Source organism: Mercenaria mercenaria, chromosome 15, assembly GCF_021730395.1.
Source record: "Mercenaria mercenaria strain notata chromosome 15, MADL_Memer_1, whole genome shotgun sequence".
Lineage (NCBI taxonomy): Eukaryota > Metazoa > Mollusca > Bivalvia > Venerida > Veneridae > Mercenaria > Mercenaria mercenaria.
Genome location: NC_069375.1, coordinates 24,003,560 through 24,025,476, shown reverse-complemented (window position 1 = coordinate 24,025,476; position 21,917 = coordinate 24,003,560). Strand labels below are relative to the sequence as shown.

The following is a 21,917-nucleotide window of genomic DNA, read 5'->3' as shown; positions in this document are numbered from 1 at the left end:
AGAGGATGGATAGTCAATATTTGACTTGTAAGTATATCTTGCGTTTATTTTTATGTATCATAAACCGTAAGTTCCAAAAGAAGTATTTTAAGAACTAATAAGATTTTATAGAATATTCGCATATTTGAAAGCCTATCATGAATTGTTTGAAGATTAATTGTTATTAAATATTCTAAACATACAAAGCAATAATTGAGCTTCTTAATTTCAATTTTCTCGTTTAATTAGTCACCGACATTTGCCACCGTTATGGAAAACAATTCAGTCAAAGATTTTTATATTTGCTGACAGCAAAGATAAGAACTGACTATTTGACAAATGTTCTGATAATGGTTAAACAATGACTATCTAGTCATTGGATATCTGGAACTGATTCAAATAAAACCTGATTGCTAATGAATAACAGATTCGTCTCTTATAAATCTATATGCTAAAATCAAATTGATTATGTACAAGTCATTTTCTTGACACAGAGAGCAAACAAGTAGATCAGAGTATTGATGACTGTTTGTGGAGATTAAGTATAAGAATCTGAAACTTCATATTGACAAAAGCATTAGAAACAAGCTAAAACATATATATTTGTACTTAATCGCTCACCTAGTTTGAAGCTTGAATAAATCTCGAGTCAGTATCAAGGTAAACCTAGAAAATCAGGTATATATAGGACATAGAACACAAACTAAAGTAACCTCTCCAAATGAGCGGCTACTTCATATTTTCTGGATTGTATTGTTGGACCGAGTTATTTATTTTTCCTTCCCAACATTACATATACACAACTTCGAATAAAAGTAAATTGTGACGAAAATGTGACTCTTACGAGCGAACTAATTTTTTAAATAATATTGGAGAGAATATATTCCTTTGTTATCTTCAGTGGAAATAAAAGTACAGATAAAACAGCTTTGCTCTAACACGATTATGGAAACACTTCATCCTCAATTATGATATTTGTTGGTATTGTACAATCTAGTGAGGCAAATAAACAGAAAAACTTTAACATATACGTTCCACTGAAGTGTAAACTGAGTAAAGCAATACTATGAACAGTGATAGAACGGTCATTATCAAATACCTAAACCTTGGTTATACAAGCGAGAACAATATGAAGTTTGTCGGTTTTGTTTTAAGGAAGCGGATTTATTTTCTAAATGTTTCGTTAAAATCTATTAGTATTAAAACATACGTTTGCTTCTTTTTAGCATTTATCTGTTAGGATTCTGACTGTCTGAAATAATTTGAAAAAATAGACTAGATAGCAAAGCCGAAAAATCAATTTTAATTCAGCTTTTAGGTGTTAGATTTAGAAAGGCTGTAGTTGAATAAAATGCACTTAGGCACCACAATTTCAATGTAGGCGATATTTCTATTCAGCTTCTGAACAGTTGTCAGGTTATTTCAATGAAGGCGATGTTTCTTTTCAATCTCCTAAACAATTCTAAGTTAATTTCAAAGTATGCGATGTCTCTTTTCACTTTCATAAACAGTTCACAGTTAATTTCAATAAAGGCGATGTCTTTTTTCAATCTCCTAAACAGTTCTCAGTTAATTTCAATATAGGCGATATTTCTTTCCAATCTCCTATACAGTTCTCAGTTAATCTCAATAAAATCGATTTCTCTTTTCAATCTCCTACACAGTTCTCAGTTAATTTCAATATAGGCGATATTTCTTTTTCGATCTCCTCAACAGTTCACAGTTAATTTCAATAAAGGCGATGTCTTTTTTCAATCTCCTAAACAGTTCTCAGTTAATTTCAATATAGGCGATATTTCTTTCCAATCTCCTATACAGTTCTCAGTTAATCTCAATAAAATCGATTTCTCTTTTCAATCTCCTACACAGTTCTCAGTTAATTTCAATATAGGTGATATTTCTTTTCGATCTCCTACACAGTCCTCAGTTAATTTCAATATAGGCGATATTTCTTTTCAATCTCCTACACAGTCCTCAGTTAATTTCAATAAAGGCGATGTCTTTTTTCAATCTCCTAAACAGTTCTCAGTTAATTTCAATAAAGGCGATATTTGTTTTTCGATCTCCTCAACAGTTCACAGTTAATTTCAATAAAAGCGATGTCTTTTTTCAATCTCTAAACTGTTCTCAGTTAATTTCAATAAAGGCGATATTTCTTTCCAATCTCCTACACAGTTCTTGGTTAATTTCAATAAAATCGATTTCTCTTTTCAATGTCCTACACAGTTCTCAGTTAATTTCAATATAGGTGATATTTCTTTTCGATCTCCTACACAGTCCTTAGTTAATTTCAATATAGGCGATGTCTTTTTTTCAATCTCCTAAACAGTTCTCAGTTAATTTCAATATAGGCGATATTTCTTTTCGATCTCCTACACAGTTCACAGTTAATTTCAATAAAGGCGATGTCTTTTTTCAATCTCCTAAAACGTTCTCAGTTAATTTCAATATATGCGATATTTCTTTTCGATCTCCTCAACAGTTCACAGTTAATTTCAATAAAGGCGATGCCTTTTTTTAATCTCCTAAACAGTTCTCAGTTAATTTCAATAAAGGCGATATTTCTTTCCAATCTCCTAAACAGTTCACAGTTAATTCCAATAAAGGCGATATTTCATTCCAATCTCCTAAGCAGTTCTCAGTTAATTTTAATAAAGGCGATATTTCTTTTCGATCTCCTCAACAGTTCACAGTTAATTTCAATATAGGCGATATTTCTTTTCGATCTCCTCAACAGTTCACAGTTAATTTCAATAAAGGCGATGTCTTTTTTTCAATCTCCTAAACAGTTCTCAGTTAATTTCAATATAGGCGATATTTCTTTTCGACCTCCTCAACAGTTCACAGTTAATTTCAATAAAGGCGATGTCTTTTTTTCAATCTCCGAAACAGTTCTCAGTTAATTTCAATAAGGGCGATATTTCATTCCAATCTCCTAAACAGTTCTCAATAAATTTCAATATAGGCGATATTTCCTTTCGATCTCCTCAACAGTTCACAGTTAATTTCAATATAGGCGATATTTCTTTTCGATCTCCTCAACAGTTCACAGTTAATTTCAATAAAGGCGATGTCTTTTTTCAATCTCCTAAACAGTTCTCAGTTAATTTCAATAAAGGCGATATTTCTTTTCGATCTCATCAACAGTTCAAAGTTAATTTCAATGAAGGCGATGCCTCTTTTCAATCTCCTAAACAGTTCTCAGTTAATTTCAATGTAGGTGATATTCCTTTTTAATCTCCTAAACGGTTATCAGTCAATTTCGATATAGGCGATGTTTCTTTTCAGCCTGTTAAACAGTTCTGAAGCAACAGTTTTTGTTACTGGGTTATATTGTAATAATAATGAACTGGGTTGACTTGCTTTCGTACTTGTGATAAATTTTGATTTGATGTGTGATTTATATCCGGCAAGTATTTCATTTGTGATTGATTATATATGTATTTGTACGATGCAGTCTTTTCCATTCGCACCAACTTAATTTTTGTTCAGACACATTTTGGCAGATGTAGTCTTAATGAATATACTAGGTAATTGCATATCGTTTGAGAGAAAATAGTACTTTTTCTGTTTTTTTTTTGTGTGCAAAAACAAATAGACGGGGAAAACACGACCTTTTATCTGTTTACTTTATAAATGAACTGGACATTGCTATTTGAGTAAGGGGCGGATAGGATAGGAGGTGAAACATCTTATGAATGCTTATTCGTATAAAGGCCCTTAAATCATCTAATGCGGGGGGGGGGGGGGGGGGGGGGTGAAGGTGTAAAGCGATGCACTGTTACGGTTAAAAGATTTTTGTTGTATTTCTAGTATAATATAATGTTTAATATGTTTAATAAAGTCAGTTTAAGACAGGTAATGGCTTTAGAAACACACCTGACAGCTCAGAATCTGCTATTTCATTGATTAAGGGCATTCTATGTATCCAAAAGATCACATTATTTGTATTTAGTTTGTTTATATTATTAATATAAATGGAACCAAAATACCAAACGAAAGACACAGGCAATCATCCTGTCGAACTGATGCAGATGTATCTTGAAATTATTTTGTTCTGATTATTCCATTTTAATATTCACCTCGCTCTAGCAAAGATACCCGACATGTCATAATCCTGCTTTTGTTTCAGTTTCTACTTCATGTAATCGCAATGCAAGCTTGTTTTTGTTGTTTATAATATCACCAGCCCTTATTACATGTATAAGGTAAATCAAAACGAAAAGACGAAGAAATAAAAGATTGTCACTGAATTTATGTAACATTATATGAAACTGATTAATCTGTTGATTTTTTTTGTTTCTGTGAAAGTTAATAGTGATTTCTAGATCGAATACGAATATGTAGAATCATTTAAGTAATTCCCGTCTGAAGAAGTTGAGAGGTATTCTTAGCACATGGTTAAGTAACTGTTTATACTTAGACCTTTTGACTAAAAGATGAATGTTTATTATTTGTTTAATACTATAAGTCGTAACTCTGTAATTGTTATCCAAGAGAATTTAGTGGTATTAAGATACTAATGCAATTTTGCTTCAGACATAATTTTTGACACAGGTTGTTTTATTCGCAGCAATATTTCAGTTATTGTATTCTAGCGACATGTTTATTTTAGTTTTTCTTTTATTCAAAGATAGTATTATATCTAATTCTTTGGGATCTTGGTGTCTACGCTCTTTAAAACAGAATTCCGCTTAGACAGGTGCTAGTGGACGTGAGGTGATCGCCTCTCATGAACAGATTTACTCTAACTGAGTTTGCTCTTATTTTTCTTAGCTGCATTCTATGCTTTCAAACGATTTTCTTATAGATTTCATTAATTGTCACAACAACATTCTGGAAGTGTTGAATGGCGGCTATAAAAGGTCTCCCTGTATTTGGCCTCAAAGTTGTAATATAATTTTTAGTCTTTGGGCATAGTGGGTAAGACATGACTTTGGCATATTTGAGCTCTATGTTCCAAAGCTACAATGCATAGATACGCTGCGTAAATAAAAACATTTGTGAAAAAAAAATGAAAGACTAAATCGAAAAATTAAAGTGAATCAGCTCGATTGTATTGTCTAACATTTGAAAGTCTTCTAGCCACGTAAGTGATCGTTGTCATTATATTTGCAATTTACATATAATATTCTCCGGAAAATGTCGCTTTTGATTTAAACTTAAATGTTCTGTCTATATACGTTTGCGACAGACATTTATAAAACTTTGTTCGATACATGCTATAGCGCTAAAGTAAAAAGTACATGCGTCTAAATGCTTTTAATTTGTAAGAACAGTTCTAAACAGAATTACTCATGTAATATATTTTATGAATGTTATTATTTAAAAGCTTATGTTAACGTAGGCGTGGTATATGAAGACCTATTAGTTTTTGGTAGGCGTCTTTTGAGGAATTAAAAAGCACGAAATATACGAAATATGGCACTTTACATTTAATGAAAAAATCGCGTAAGCTATTTGTTCATGAGGAAATTGAAGTGCTCCCATCAGCTTTGCGACATGATGCTGACAATATTGCAGAAGGGCAGAGGTTATAATCCCTTAGTTGTCGCTACATAAGTGTGCCCCTAGATATCTGAAAATAAGCGTGTCCCTGGATGTCGGCACAAAAGCGTGTCCCAAGATATAGGTACCTGAGCGTGTCCCTCTATGTAAATACATAAGCATGCCTCTATATATAAATATGAGCGTACCTATAGATGTTGATATAAAACCCTAAGAATATCAAAATAGTCTATCTACATTTGTTGCTAGAATAGCTTGCAAGAAAGTTATGGTCAGACAAAGCATATTTGTCTTAAATGTGAAAAAAGATAAAAAAACAAACCTTTGAATGCCCATCTTTTGACGTATTTAAGTTTTTCAATTTGCTGCCATTGATAGTTTTACATAATTTATAACTTCAGATTTAAGTCATTTGCGATTTACAGAGTCGTAAGTTGAGCTTATTCAGTTAGTAATGATCCTAAAGCTCACAAGTTAGGTTTAAAAAAGACTTGGTAATAGGCAGAAGATCGTTACATACTTTATATCGCGACTATTAGCTTTAAACTTTAAAGTGCTACGACTTGCTGTTTTTCAAACACGGAACAAATATTCAGAACGCAAGTACAATAGCTCAGAAAAAAATAAGTCTATCAAAGGGGTCACCAGAGTTTCGTTCAATTGCTTCCCTAGGAAAATGTTATTACCAGTGAATTTGACACTGTACACGTAAGATAGTCGTATATTCTTTTGTGTGGAATTCCACTTTCAACAAGTGAACAACGCACGCGAGTATTAATAATTAATTTCTGATCACAAAAGGTCTCGCATACTATTGTAAAAGTGATGTTCTACATTAGTCTGGTCTGATATATGTCTGACTCGAGGAGAAATATAAGAGTACGATGCATAATGAATTACTGTCGAGAGGAAATGTATTGTGTTCTATGACATGCTAGGCTTTATTATGTACAAAATTATGTATCAGATACCACAATTATTCAATCAGCTACATACGTTTGTCTATGAAAATAGATAAATAGCGTATTTTTATCTTGAATTGCGCCGATTGAAATGTTTAACTTATCAAGAGTTTTGAAAGATTGTCTATAGAATCCCTGAAACTCACGAAGCAATAACTGAAGATTTGTTTCTTTTTAAATCCATCTTATGCAAATCAATGTAAAAAATCTAAACAAATAATCTGATATATGATTATATTAATGATAAAAATATTACAATACTGCGTATGAGATCAAAGCTTCTTATAATAGTTAAACATTTTTGGTCGCTGTATATTTAGTTTTGATTAAGATAAATGCGTTATTGTGGAATGTTCTAAGCTGACAAAAACTGTATCAATTAAAGGACATTTACGGTCAGGGCCTCCAAAGGAATTGAAATGTAAAGTATATGTCCTGGAATCATAGGGTATATCAAACACAGCCAGAACCGCACATCTCAAAGAAGGCTACTACAAATAGAAACTGTAGTGGAAAGATAAAGCTGATGGGTTACTTCAAATATCCATCAGCAAGTCCATTTTAATTGTACGAAATGTATAAAAATGGGGATTGGGTAAAAAAAGAGGGTATTGTGAGATGTAGGTAACACAAGGATGAATGTACATTTTGAAACGTACGTTCAACAAACAGTACATCCCTAAACCCAAACCACAATAGGACAAGTATTAGCACGCACAAGACCAAGCACCATGCGCTTTCACAAATGCACACACACGCAACAAATTCTATCAAACAGAAATATAAGCAGACCAGGACTAGCAATCCACAAAAAATTAAAATAGGGGCACTGCCGCGGAACGGTCAGTAACCTAAACAAAGGAAATTAGGGGTTTGATTGCGTTTGGGACATGTCGGTGTCTCCAGTAAGTAAAGTCAGTGTAGATAATAATTCTTAAGTATAGCTAAATAATAATCAAATTTTCCAGGACATAGTAAGCGGAATCACAGATCAGATGTATAAAATAAATAACTGTAAGCACTGTAACCATTAAAATGTCGGAACGCCAAGGAACATTATTTTCCGAACAAGAATGACTTTCAAGTCACGCTCCGATCGGCGTATTGAAGCAATTTTGCAGGCGAGTTCTACATTCTACAGATTGTTGTTTCGCTCCATGATCTTGACATTGTGACAAAGAACATCTCTTTCAATAAACTAAGTACCAGACACAATATAAATATTTATCATTTCTTGGTTTTTCGTATTTTTTTGTCTAATGTATTTACACGAGGATCGGGGAGGTAATTCGGAAGGAAAAACACATATGTACGTAACAGGAAAATAAATAATATATTTTTGGTAACAGAGAGAGTCAAAAGTACTGTCAAGGTGATCGAAAAAATTCTGTTTATTTGAGACAATGATAAGGAAGAAATTTACATGCACTTTCGAGTTTATGTACAAACTTGTTTTTTCAGATCAATTTTGTAAAGAAATGTTTTATTGCAAAGTGTATTCTTTACCAGAGTTCGAGCGATCCCGGGTGTTCGAAAGATCCGAGTTCGAGCCATTGAAGTTCAACTGTATAACATTAAAAACTAAACTACTGGACTAAACTAACTGGATTTATGATAAAATGCTGCAGGTGGGGCCGTTCCAGCAAAGCTTTATTCATCATGTTTTGTCATTCAGACGAATTAGTTTACATCATTGGTGAATCTGTTGATTTTACAGTTTTCTTTACCTATGAAAAACTTCTATAAAATATAATCACTTAACATACGTATGTGAGGCAATTGTATACATTTCCTACATAACAAACGTCAGTAAAATGTGTAATATAGCCATATATCCCAAAAGTATTGTTGTTGAACAATACGGATATATAGGGGGAAAAGGAGAATGATAATTATATCTATCAAACAAAACCGTTTTCCTTAAAACGTTTCTGCTACCGATCACAAGAGTAAAATCACTTTCCGTAAGCCAGCTTGATGGCTTCGTTATATGAAGAATTCTACAACTCAAGTTTCCAGTGGCAACTGATTCAAAGTCAGCGACCTTAACCCACTCGTTAACTGAAGACCCAGAAAGTATAGTAATAGTTTCTCTGAGCAATATATTTTTGGTAACAGAGAGTCAAAAGTACTGTCAATGTGATCGAAAAAATTCTGTTTATTTGAGACAATGATAAGGAAGAAATTTACATGCACTTTCGAGTTTATGTACAAACTTGTTTTTTTCAGATCAATTTTGTACAGAAATGTATTATTGCAAAGTGTATTCTTTACCAAAGTATAACATTAAAAATTCTTGCATAAAAACTACTTTTTTCACTGGATCCGCCCATGTATAAACCGGAGAAAAATCGTGTGCAAACAAGGCAATTCACGTGCTGTTAATACATGATTTTTATTTTTGAAATGCTTTGCCAGGGACGTATGTATGTATTTTTGCGCAGACTGATATTTGGCATCTGCATCTTGTTTCTTCCATAATAACCTCTTCTTGTAGCATTATAGATACATTATAATCCGTAGTATGTTTAGCTGTATCAGTTTCCAACCCCAAACGTACTGCCCCCATCAATGTACGCTCTAGCTTCTCTTAGAGTTTACTCCCTTTACAAAGCGTCTGTTCAGTTATTGTAAATAACTGTGAATAAATAATTACTGCGTGTAACTTGTGCTATTGTCCGTTTTTCTAGGTATTATATTAATGGTTTTTGTTAGTATCAGTCGGTTTGTTTTTACCTAATTGTCCGCAGAATTCATATAATAAACCTCGAAAGCTAGTCACTAGCTTCGTACTCATCCGTACTCTGTTTGTTCGTACTCAAAATAATTCGAATGTAAAGTTGTTATTCTTAAAATAATTGTATTCCTGTTTATCAAATTTTTTAGTTATATGCAAAAATATGTGTAATGTAACGTTTGTAATAACTAAAAATAAAAATAAGATGCTCAAAAACCTTCAAATCACGCTTTTAGTAGTGTTGTTGTTATGTGTGCCCCGGTTATGGATATTTAAAACATGTTTACCGTTTCCAAGAACAACAAGAATGGTAAATAAAAAATGTACCGGAATCGTCAAGTCATCACATATGAAAAAAATGCATTTAGTCGTCGTGTAATGTTTTTTTTATGCAAGAATAAGCGACAATACACGTTTGTTTTGTGTGTGACCTCGACCTTCGGTCTCGGTCACAAACAATCCCGCGGGCTTCTGCAGACGTTAATACACAAAAAAAACCGTGTATTATTCCTACACAAAACTACTGAACTAAACTAACTGGATTTATGATAAAATGCTGCAGGTGGGGCCGTTCCAGCAAAGCTTTATTCATCAAGTTTTGTCATTCAGACGAATTAGTTTACATCATTGGTGAATCTGTTGATTTTACAGTTTTCTTTACCTATGAAAAACTTTTATAAAATATAATCACTTAACATACGTATGTGAGGCAGTTGTATACGTTTCCTACATAACAAACGTCAGTAAAATGTGTAATATAGACATATATCCCAAAAGTATTGTTGTTGAACAATACGGATATATAGGGGGAAAAGGAGAATGATAATTATATCTATCAAACAAAACCGTTTTCCTTAAAACGTTTCTGCTACCGATCACAAGAGTAAAATCACTTTCCGTAAGCCAGCTTGATGGCTTCGTTATATGAAGAATTCTACAACTCAAGTTTGTTTCCAGTGGCAACTGATTCAAAGTCAGCGACCTTAACCCACTCGTTAACTGAAGACCCAGAAAGTATAGTAATAGTTTCTCTGAGCAATATTGAACGCTTATTAGTAGCATTTAAAGATAAAGCAAGTGATTCCCTGAAATGAAATACAGTCAAGTGAAAATTCAAACAGGAAAACAAAAGATTATTCAAAATGCGAGTGGAAGTACGATGATTAGAATGTGATAATATATGAAATTCCATTAAATAAGTGATCATGTTAGCTTCATGTTGATTTATAATCAATGGTCTCTGTGTTTTTCACTAGCAAGGTAGATGTTTTTCCATATTTGTAAGTACCAGTACAGAATACCCAAGTTAGTCGTAAATGCTTTTCACATAGACTTTTAGAGCAAGGATTAACAATACTGCGTATGAGGTCAAAGCTTCTTATAATAGTTAAACATTTTTTGGTCGCTATATATTTAGTTTTGATTAAGATACATTATTGTTAATAAATAATTTCACAAAAATATATTGTAGAAATAATAGTAAATGTCTGTCTGCTTTTGGTTTATGTCTGTCTGGTAAGGAAAGACTATAGCATGTATATAATGACATTTTCGCCACAAAACAATGTTTGGTACATATAATTTCATTTCAAATGTTGTTTGTGACGCACTTTGCTTTGTTGGTACGTCAACAGTGAACCATAATTATCACTAAATGATTAATTGAAGAAATTTGATGTTTTAGAAAATGTACTCAATGATGTCGGAACAAAGAAAAACAATATTATTCGCAAGTAAATTCTTAAAACAACACTAGGCTATAACTGTCTTAACCGGTATTTATGAAGAATATCTAAACATGTGTTGTATCGTTGTTGCACAAGAACTGGTAGAAAGTTTGTTTAGCTTATCACTTAAAAGCAGCAACTCGTATATCTTAGCAGCAACGTTTGTTGCTAACTTAATTACGATACACCATCTGGGCATGCTCTAGTATGTCAATTAAGAAACAATATAACTCAGACTGTGATTTGTCGTTCAATAAAATCATTGTTTGGAGATCAGATGGGAAGGAACTATATCAATATCACGTGGGCGCAGAACGAGTAATGTACATTGTAATAATAAGCATCTGAATTACAAATGGTTATTCAAGAGAAGAATATCACGGTCTGAGATATATAATTTTGATTCTAACACTATATCAAGGATTAATATCTATATCCTTGGCGACATCCACCAAATATTTGTCAGTTTTGTACGGTGTCCCTTTAGGATTATCGTGCTATCACTGTGGCCTCATGTACGCGCGATACTACGGCAATATGATGACGAGATGGTGATGACACGACAGTATGATAGCGCGATGGTGATGTTAAAACGTATAACATTTAATTCATTTTATTATATACAGTTAATCTTCCTCCACCATTAAAGCTGGAACGTTGCCATATGATATGCCTATAAATGTGTCGATGTGACGTTAAACCCAAAACAATAACACAAAGTTAATTAGCAAGACCCACTACATGTACCATTTTAATTCGACGACAAACACACAAATGACATAAAAATCACGACATCGCTGCCGACAAACAACTAACAATTTGCGAGACGAAATATTTCTAACCTCATGAAAACTTATAAAACAAAAGCTTCAAAACAAGTTAAGCCGAAGTTATTTCAAACAAAACTTCTCTTAATATGTGATATATATGTTTCGGAATATATGATTATAGTGCACGTGGATAGCATCAAAAGCCCAGGACGATGGAAATGCACTGGTACGAAAATTGGATTCAGATAAAAGCTAGGCAACGTTAACATCATTATCTAGTAAAAGGTTTTTCCGGCTGAAATACGAATAAATGCAACTTTAAGAAGTTTTTTACTTCTTCATTTAACCATATAGTGATACAAGTATGTGGCACATGTACAACACATATGCATGGCTACAGTGAATATCTAAACATAAGTTTCATATTCATATCGTATTAAATGTAATATTCAATATCGAGCGCGTGTTGCAATTTATTCAGTTTCTTAAGCCTATTTTGCATATTAACTCCCTGGGGCCGAAATGCGACTATAGGCGTTATATTTTCTACCCCCGTAGCGTCGATATCCGCCTTTATTATACCTCACTTTTGTCTACAACGGTAAAATCCCATTACCCGAAAAGGAGATATTTTGACTGTCAGAAACATTTTTAATCTTTTTAACACGTGACCAAGCGAAAGTGATTGTCAGGTCATGTGACCGCGCTGATATTTTGAATGTCATATAAGGGCAAATAACTACTTCAGTTTTTTAGCCATATGATTGCCTCCTTTGTACAGAATATCATATTGTAATGATAATGACGTCGCTGTTCAATGTGTACACAACTGATTACCGCGCTAAAGATGAAACTACTGAATTAAATGAATCAAAAACATATTTATTTTTTTGTGTTTAGTTTTGTTCGGTATAATAAAATAAATACCATATGGCAGCGTGTGTGACATTGATATTGTCAACCCTCGGAACAGAATGTCACCACTCGGCTTTCGCCTCGGGTGACATTCTGCCCACGGGTTGACAATATCAATGTCACACACGCTGCCATATGGTATTTATATAATACTCGCGTTATCAGGACTCCCCAGGACGGCGATTGACGAGTATAGTCGCGGCACCGAGATCATGCTGATTGTGACATGTACTTGTTAATTTTTGATAATCTTGGCAAAAGCAAAATTATTTTGCATACTGGGTATTATTTTTTATAATTAGTGCTAATTAGTTCCCTTGTTGAAATAAGTGTTTGTCATTATGCGGCCATGTAAAAACGAAATCCACTGTGTTTCGTTCATTCTGTATTTCAAAGGAGTAAAATAATGTCGTCTGCCAAAAATCTTTCTTAAAATAAAGAAAATATTCATTATCATGCAGCTTCTGACATATCAGTTCCGTCCGATGATTATTCAGACGATGAAATTCCATTATCAGTTAAATGAATGGTCGGAAAATGTTAAGTTTTAGAAGGCTGAAATATTCGTACACTCACATCAAATACGATACAAACTGAAAAACATGAACACAACAAAACATATTTTATAAAATACAAAAACAATGTGACTACATAAACATACGATTGTAAATTTAATAATCTTTCAAAGGTAAATGTATGTATTACAACTTAACTGTCTCATCGCGTGTCACAAAACGTTTGTGTACATGTATACATCAAAATTAAACAAGGGCATGATCGATATTCACACAAAAACGGGTGTCAATTTTAAGTATGCTTTTGTACAAAGTCTTTGTTAATATTGTATTTCTATTTAATGGAGTTCAATGTCTTTACAGAAACGTTCAAATATTTTCAACGCAGTAGGTTTGTTAAAATTGTGAAATACTTCGAAGTGAAAATATTTTTCTATTTGGATATAGGTTACGGATGAAATAGGATATAAAAATATTTTTTGAAACTTCGAAGGTTTTGTAAGTTTATTTTAATTTATTTGAATCACCAATGATTCCCTGCATGATTTCAATTGACTGTATGTGCGTGAGATCGTGATAATATCAGAAAATGTTCTTCGACGTTAGGTGGTAACTCTTATCTCTCCGCAGCAGATATATTACGATATCGGCCTCAGGGAGTTAATTTCTGTTGGAGACAATACATGTTTATAAATCGTCTGTCTTTAGAATTTAAATGTTGTCGAATGTTAAAGTAAAATAGTTTGCATATGTGAACCTGAAAAAGTAAAAAGTAAACTAAGGCTATGTTAGCAAGAACAATAACAACATAAGCAACAACAAAAACAAATAAGTACAAATCTGCTATATCATGACATCAGGATTTTAGCAGTGAGGTTAATACGAGAAATTGTGACAGCCATACCAGCTTCGTTGTTTTGGTGGATTTCCCTAAGAAAGGCGAATTTTAATTATCTAACACTTGTTTTTGTAACTACAGTTCCACACGATAAATGCTATTCCGAACGTCAAGCAAACTGTATCTAGGAAAACATATCCGAAATCTAGGCATACTTTGTCTAGATAACTACTAGTCCTAGAAGTGTAATAATTTGATGGATGAAGTATGAACACTTAATCACATCATTACAAAAAGAGGTACCCGGGTATAAAGATGTTAATGTAGTTAGAACGCCTTTATACCGATAACTTATCCGTAATATTATCATATGTTGATAAAATGTACATAATTCTTTTCATATCGATATTTTATTCTCCAAAGTGTGTACTCTGAAACACTGTACGAGCAAGTTGCTAGGAAGTTAAAACACTGTGCAAGCGAGTTGCAAGGCAGTTAACGTGTTTGTCAATATTTTGAAAACAAATTCAAACTACACCAAAGCATAGAAAGACAGAGCTAACATAAATGAATTTTGAACTGCATATAAAACATGTATATTACTTTATAAAACGATTGTTAATATTCCGATACATGCATTGAATTCCGGTAAAATACAGCATAAAGGGGTCACACTTTCAAATTGTTCAACGCTTTAAAAACTAACCATATTCAATGGATTGTTACATATCTTTAAACTTTGGAGCATTTATAACGAAGCCCTAGCACCGATATTTCACATAAAAAAGGATTTACGTAGTCTGCAGTTATTGTTTGTTTTCTTAATTTCTTTACAAAAGGTTTTTTCATTTTAAAGGGGTAAATTTGTTTTAGCTTGTTTTGGATATGAAGACGTACGGGACAGTACGGTAAAACACGTATTGGACAGATCAAAGTTTCTTTGGTTAAGTGATGAACTACAAAACCTTAATATACTAGCAGTGTGTAAAGAGAACGAGACGGCCTTAAAAATATGTGCAAACTATCGTTTATTTTACTGAAGTAATTTAAAAGCAGACGTTCGTTTGCAACATATAACTTAATGTAAAATATATATAACTGCATAAACAATAAAGTGACTGTAACAAATGATTGCGTTGATGTGGTTTCGGATATCACTAACTGTTACGATAGTTTTCTTCTCTCAGGTAAATAAGAAGCAGTATGTCGCCCAAATGCATAGATATTTAAACTTTATATACATACAGAGGCTGACGACAGTTGTGTACGGACACCATCATTGAAAAAAAGCATCTATCGTTAAAACATTAGACTTGGCTTGATTGTATTGTAAACGAAAGAGTCTAAAGAAGGCTGTAGCAGAATATTGAAATGTGTGCGCTAAAAATTCCAAGCAAAGAGGTTTTCTGTGAGAGAAAATTTGATGAATTTGCTGTTATGGTACATTTTGAGTTAGTGCAGATAAGTTCCAATATTTATATTCACAATATATCTCATTTAGAAGTATGAACAGGTTTGTTTCAATACTTTAGAATGTATGCATTCACTGCAAAAGTCTTTGATATCTTCAGGCCAGTTTTAGTCAAACTGTATAAGATCACAGTAAAAAACAAATATTCAAAATTCGTAACATCAGTATTCATGTTTTGTTGGGTTTAACGTCGCACCGACACAATATAGGTTATATGGCGACATTCCAGCTTTGCTGGTGGAGGAAGATCCAGGTGCCCTCTCCGTGCATTATTTTATCACAAGCGGGCACCCGAGCACACAGCTGAAGAGGCAATGTTTGCCACATAAAACCCAAATTCATTATTAAACTGCATATAACAGATATCATTAAAAACAAAATTTCACCAAGTAATTTCATCTACTATATTCGAAAAACATAGATGTCGTTTTTCAACTGTTTCATAAATCACATTGCGCGTTTTTCTGTATGTCGGAGCACGTATTTCGACAAATGAAAATATCTATTATACAACGTATGCTTCATGTTTAAAATGTGTCGGACCTTCTGAAAAAATATTCAACTGGCATATTGTTCTGACTACTAAGAGAAACAACAGTTATGAAACACTGTTGAATGATGTAGATATGGTCTAAGTTAGTCCACATTCACCTTTGATCTAGCCAATGCAGCTGTCTTATGTCGGGCCATTTCATGTTATCATGTAAGAGCGTGATGTTAACTTGTCAAACAGTGTCTTATTAAAAAGTTCTGTTATTATTTAAAAGTGTGGTGTGAACTTTGTCTTATTATGTTAACTAGTCGTGTTATCTTGTCAGGTTGTGATGTTAACTTGTCCAGATAGTGTTATTATGTTAATTAGCCATGTTATCATGTCAAAGTATGATTTTGTTTGCAGAGTGCATTAGTATGTTTAAAAGCTATGATATCTTGTTGAAGTATCGTGTGATCTTGTCTACAGAGCGTCTAATTATGTTAAAAATTTATGTGATCTTGTCAAAGTGTTGTGGTAACTTGTCAAAACAGTGTATTATTATGTTATAATGCTATGTTATCATGTCAAAGTGCGATGTTATCATGTCAAAGTATGGTGTTAACTTGTTGAAACAGTGTCTTATTATGTTATGTGCAATGTTATTATGTCAAAAGTACTGTGTGATCTTGTCTACAGAATGCGTGTTATTGTGTTAAACAATTATGTTATCATACCAAAGTACCGTGTGATTTTGTCTACCGAGCGTGCTATAATGTTAAAAAGCCATATTATCTTGTCAAATCTTTATCATTATGACAGCTGACTCAAAATCGAATGAAGTTGGTTCATATCAGTCAAACGGATGCATAATTCGGCGAAACATGCTAATATTGCTGCATCTCGTGTATTTACAAATAAATTTTTCTCCAAGGAGCTCGTCCAACACGCAACGAATCATAGCCTCTTCGCCAATCTTTGATTAGGTGAAATAATTCATATATTTGCCATTAATTTCAATTCCTTTATGCTGCTGTATAGGCAAAAGTTGATGGAACGTAGTGTGGAAACAAGAGGTAGAGATTTGATAACACCGCGGTAAAATAATTACACGGAAAATGGTGACATCGAATTAGCTCAGTTCTCGTAATGTTATAAAGAATGAGACAAACGTTATTGCAGTGTTTAGGTTTATGTCTGTATCTTAACTTATATCTTTGAATATGCGCCGTGATGACGCTGACAGAGTGTGAATCCACGGCCTCCAAGTTGAAAATCAGAAGGCGTATTCACTGTATCACCATATCTTGTCGTTTCTTTACAGGTGTCATTAATTATTATATTACGACAGCATACCCTTCGTGAAGTAGAGGAATGTCTGATGTACGTTTATAGTACCCGGTTTATTGCTAGCATGTGCAAGCTTGATTGCATAACGTATTTGTGGTTATTGAGGGAAGTTGAAATGTTTTATACGAATCATCTTACATTAAATAGCTTCTTTTAACCCTCTTTAAATTTTACCAAAAGAAACAAGCTACCGCTTTACCATTGTTCGTATGAGCAACATTCACAACTGCTTCTGCCAGAACGTTTTCAAAAGCATCATACTATATACTGTTTTATACCCGATCTTTTAAAATTTGTATGATATGAACTTCTAAAAGGAACGATTGAAATGAACATCTTGTTCTATATGAAGAATACTTTTGTGCAATCGTAAATTATTTTGTGTGTGCACAATCTTAAATATTTTAATTAATCAAATGTTTGTCCATAAGTCTTAACATACATGTTACACTCTCTAAAATATCTAGGAAAACGGTCTACGCATTATCCATGATTGAATTTAATGACATAATGGTAAATGTATTACTTTGAAACTCGTTTAATTTGGAGTTGGGATCGTTTACCTCTTGTGGACTGAAATGTAACAGCTATGTGCAATTTAATGAAATTCCTTTTTCGTAGTTCGTTAAATTTATATCAAGGGATGGGCTGTTAAATGACGTATTCAGTTATTTTCAGCTTCAGCTAGATTCAGACTTAAATTAATGCCAATTACTGTTTTGCGAGATTTCTGTTTCGTGACATTAAGTCTGGGTAATTTTTTATGTTAACCTCATTATTTTGCACGGTAACTGCAAACATATTTTGGTTTGGTTTTTTAACACGGAAAAAGCAGCTTCATTACAAACAGGCACACCTCCAGATGTAAGGTGCTTTGTTCAAGATTTAAAATGTACATTTTCGTTAGTGATTGTAAAAGACTGATTACGTTTATTCTAGGCAGAAATTATATACAATCGCCATTTCACGGAAAATAACGTTCTCTCCACACTTGCAGTTTTTACGGAAACCACTTTTACGATTGTTTTCCCTCAAACTATTTTCAGAAATAGAAATTCTAAGAATTATTTAGCTTTACAACGTACTATTTATATATCCGCTCAAAATGAATTATCTGAAGCATTACTAGTTAAGTAAATGATTTTTTGGCATTTTATAGACGTTATGATGAACATGTGAGTTTATCAGTTATAATGTGATGAACACTTGTGTTTATCATTGATACTGTGAATAACACGAGAATTAATCATTGACAATGTGATGTACTCTTGAGTTTATCACTGATGTTTTGACGAATATCTGAATTTATCATTGACAGTGTGGTATGCACTTGAATTTATCACTGGTGTTTAATTTATCATTGACAATGTGATGTACTCTTGAGTTTATCACTTGTGCTTTGATGAACATCTGAATTTATCATTGACAATGTGATGACTCTTGAGTTTTTCACTTGTGTTTTTATGAAAATCTGAATTTATGATTGACATTGCGGTGTACACTTGAGTTTATCACCTATACTGTGTACAACTCCGGAATTGTCATTGATAATGTGATGTATACTTGAATTTATCACTGATATTTTGATGAATATTTTTATTAATATTGTGATGTACATTTGACTTTATAATTCATATTTTGATGAACATATCAGTTAATCATTTATTTTGTGATGCACATCAGCGTTTCACATAACACTTATTTTCTTGCACGGACACAATAAAACCATATCCAGTTTCCTTTTATTTGGAACAAGATATCTGTTATAAAACTGTATACTGTATTAGAAAACAGGGAGAATTCCTGAAATACAGCAAGCAGACAACAACATTTTCTGGATAACACTTGTAATGATATCAATGTAAGTTTGACAAGCGTACATGTGTTCGTTCTTCGATTGTTTTAGATATTGTATGGACTTGCTGGAAATATGTTTACTTAATTAGTTGTAACCAATTATTGGATTTCTTTCCTAGCTGAAGGTTCTTGTTTCGTTCATTTCAATACGCGTAATGGACTTGTTCGTCGTGGCTTGATTACAGCCGTATATCATCTATAAGTACATATTTGTTTATTGCTGTGTAGTTGCACTGGACTTGACTTTTTTGGAATAAATTTCAAAGAAAATTTATCATTTAAGGTAGCTCTGCCCGTTTGGACCAGTTCGGTTTAAAAATGTATGATTTAATTAAACCCTGATTTTTCAAAACCTTAGAATATTCTTAGAAATTTCGGCAAATAGAAATATAGGGGCGTATGTTTGATAGTTTGCTAGTCTAAAGATTGATTTGAAAAAGTTGGACTTTGCACAAGTTTTCAAAATGAGCGCATATAGGAAAAACATTTTCGCTAAAATATTTTTCTGCAATGTAGAGTTTAATGAATATTTCCTCGATCGTATATAAACATATGATCCATAATATGATGAAATAAATTAACAGGTCCGTGTGTTTGTTTTTGAGATATTGCACTTGATTAAAGAGGACTGCACATTGCACGCTGATTTTCAGACATCATTTTGAATTGTATAACGTAACTAGTGTTTTAATATCATATGTTATCTTCAGGAAGATAGTACAGCTTGTGACATATGACCTGTCTTTATTCAACACATTTTTACGGAGCCAAGAAGTCAAACGTTTATAAATAAAACTGTGAAAATTAATTTCTGATCTCATGTTATAAAACACTTATTGTAAGACTTGGCGGTCAATCGTCAAAATATTTGCCGTCGTTTTTTCTGATTTTGGGCAGTAGCTTTGACTGACCACCGGCAAGCCACTCAATAGCCCATTTCACAGGAACTTCGGAATCTATCGGAAATTTTCGTAAAGTCATATCACGTGGAGGCTTATCAGCTGATCGGCTTGACCAATGAAATACTGGTTCTTAATTGTACATGGCTGTTTTGTAATGGCGAGTGCTTCAGCAGCAGACGAGCGTCCTTTTATTGAATTAAAAGACGCTTAATATTCTACTGGAAAACTGCCACAGACTTTCAGAAAATTCAATATTTCTACTATTATTACGTATTTCCTTCACACGCATTCATTTTCGCTCTATCAGAGAAGTTTTTTTCGAGGTGTACACGATTGGACACGTCCGAGTAAATTTATACATGTATATTGGTATTGTAGCGTATGTAGGTCAAGTTCCGAGACAAAGAAAAGTTAGAAATCTAGTTGTGATTTTTTTCCTGCTGGACTTCTGTCCTTGTATTTTCACGTCACTGCTCTCTGGTTAAACGTACTGAATGATAAAATATAGAATAAAGATGTTTTAGATGACGTTCATGTTTTAAAAATAGAATTACGCGGCGCTGTTTACAAGTTTCGTACCCACACTGTTTAGATTTATGTTACTATTTATAGCATATTACGACTGTATTTTGTACAATCATGTATCCTCCAGCATTTGATTGGTCAGACGATTATGTGTTCGGATCATAATCGTTGATATCCGTGGAATCTCGTTCAAAGCTGTAGTGAAATGGGCTATAAGTATGAAATATATGTGAATGGGTCCATGGTGTCCATAAGACACGAGAAGATCTTTATCTAACAATTACTGTGTAAAGTTTTGTTAAGAAACGATATTTGATATCCATTCAAACGTCACAGGTTGTTCATATCCCTTCTGATTTTTTCCCAGATACGCATTCAAGATAAATGTTTCCAACGAGAGATGATTACCTTTGACGCAAAAAAAAATGATACCATACGACTGTCTGAAACATGCAGGTCATTTTAGCTGTCTTCTACTGAATGTGAAAAGTATGAGTAATTTAAGTTTGTTAAATGTTTTCATAGTATGTCTTTTGATACTTAAAGAATCGTAATAGAAATATGACTTTGTATAGAAACTGTAGACGGAAATATCGTCGTATTATTGTCAATATCTCTGATGTTTTAACGTTAGGTGTTTTGAGTCTGTATCATAGAAAAAGAATGTACTGAATTAACCTAGCTGTGCCGTGTCTGTATCAGAGAAAAAGAAGGTACTGAATTAACCTAGCTGTGTCGTGTCTGTATTTTAGAAAAAGAAGGTACTGAATTAACCTAGCTATGTCGTGTCTGTATCATAGAAAAAGAAGGTACTGAATTAATCTAGCTATGTCGAGTCTGTATCATAGAAATAGAAGGTACTGAATTAACCTAGCTATGTCTTGTCTGTGTCATAGAAATAGAAGGTACTGAATTAACCTAGCAATGTCTTGTCTGTATCATAGAAATAGAAGGTACTGAATTAACCTAGCTATGTCGTGCCTGTATTTTAGAAAAAGAAGGTACTGAATTAACCTAGCTATGTCGTGTCTGTATCATAGAAAAAGAAGGTACTGAATTAACCTAGCTATGTCGTGTCTGTATCATAGAAATAGAAGGTACTGAATTAACCTAGCTATGTCGTGTCTGTATCATAGAAATAGAAGGTACTGAATTAACCTAGCTATGTCTTGTCTGTATCATAGAAATAGAAGGTACTGAATTAACCTGGCTATGTCTTGTCTGTGTCATAGAAAAAGAAGGTACTGAATTAACCTAGCAATGTCGTATCTGTATCATAGAAATAGAAGGTACTGAATTAACCTAGCTATGTCGTGCCTGTATCAATGAAACAGAAGGTACTGAATTACCTTAGCTATGTCGTGTCTGTATCATAGAAAAAGAATGTAA

The 21,917-nt window shown here is 33.1% G+C and overlaps 1 protein-coding gene across 1 annotated transcript in view; it reads left to right on the top strand.

The window, feature by feature from the left end:
• The first annotated feature begins 13,470 nt into the window (after positions 1 to 13,470).
• LOC123548479 (synaptotagmin-1-like) overlaps positions 13,471 to 21,917 on the top strand; it is a 157,643-nt gene continuing 149,196 nt past the window's right edge. The window contains exon 1 of the mRNA XM_045335781.2: positions 13,471 to 13,611. The gene's annotated coding sequence lies outside the window, so the exon portion shown is untranslated. The remainder of the gene's footprint in view (positions 13,612 to 21,917) is intronic.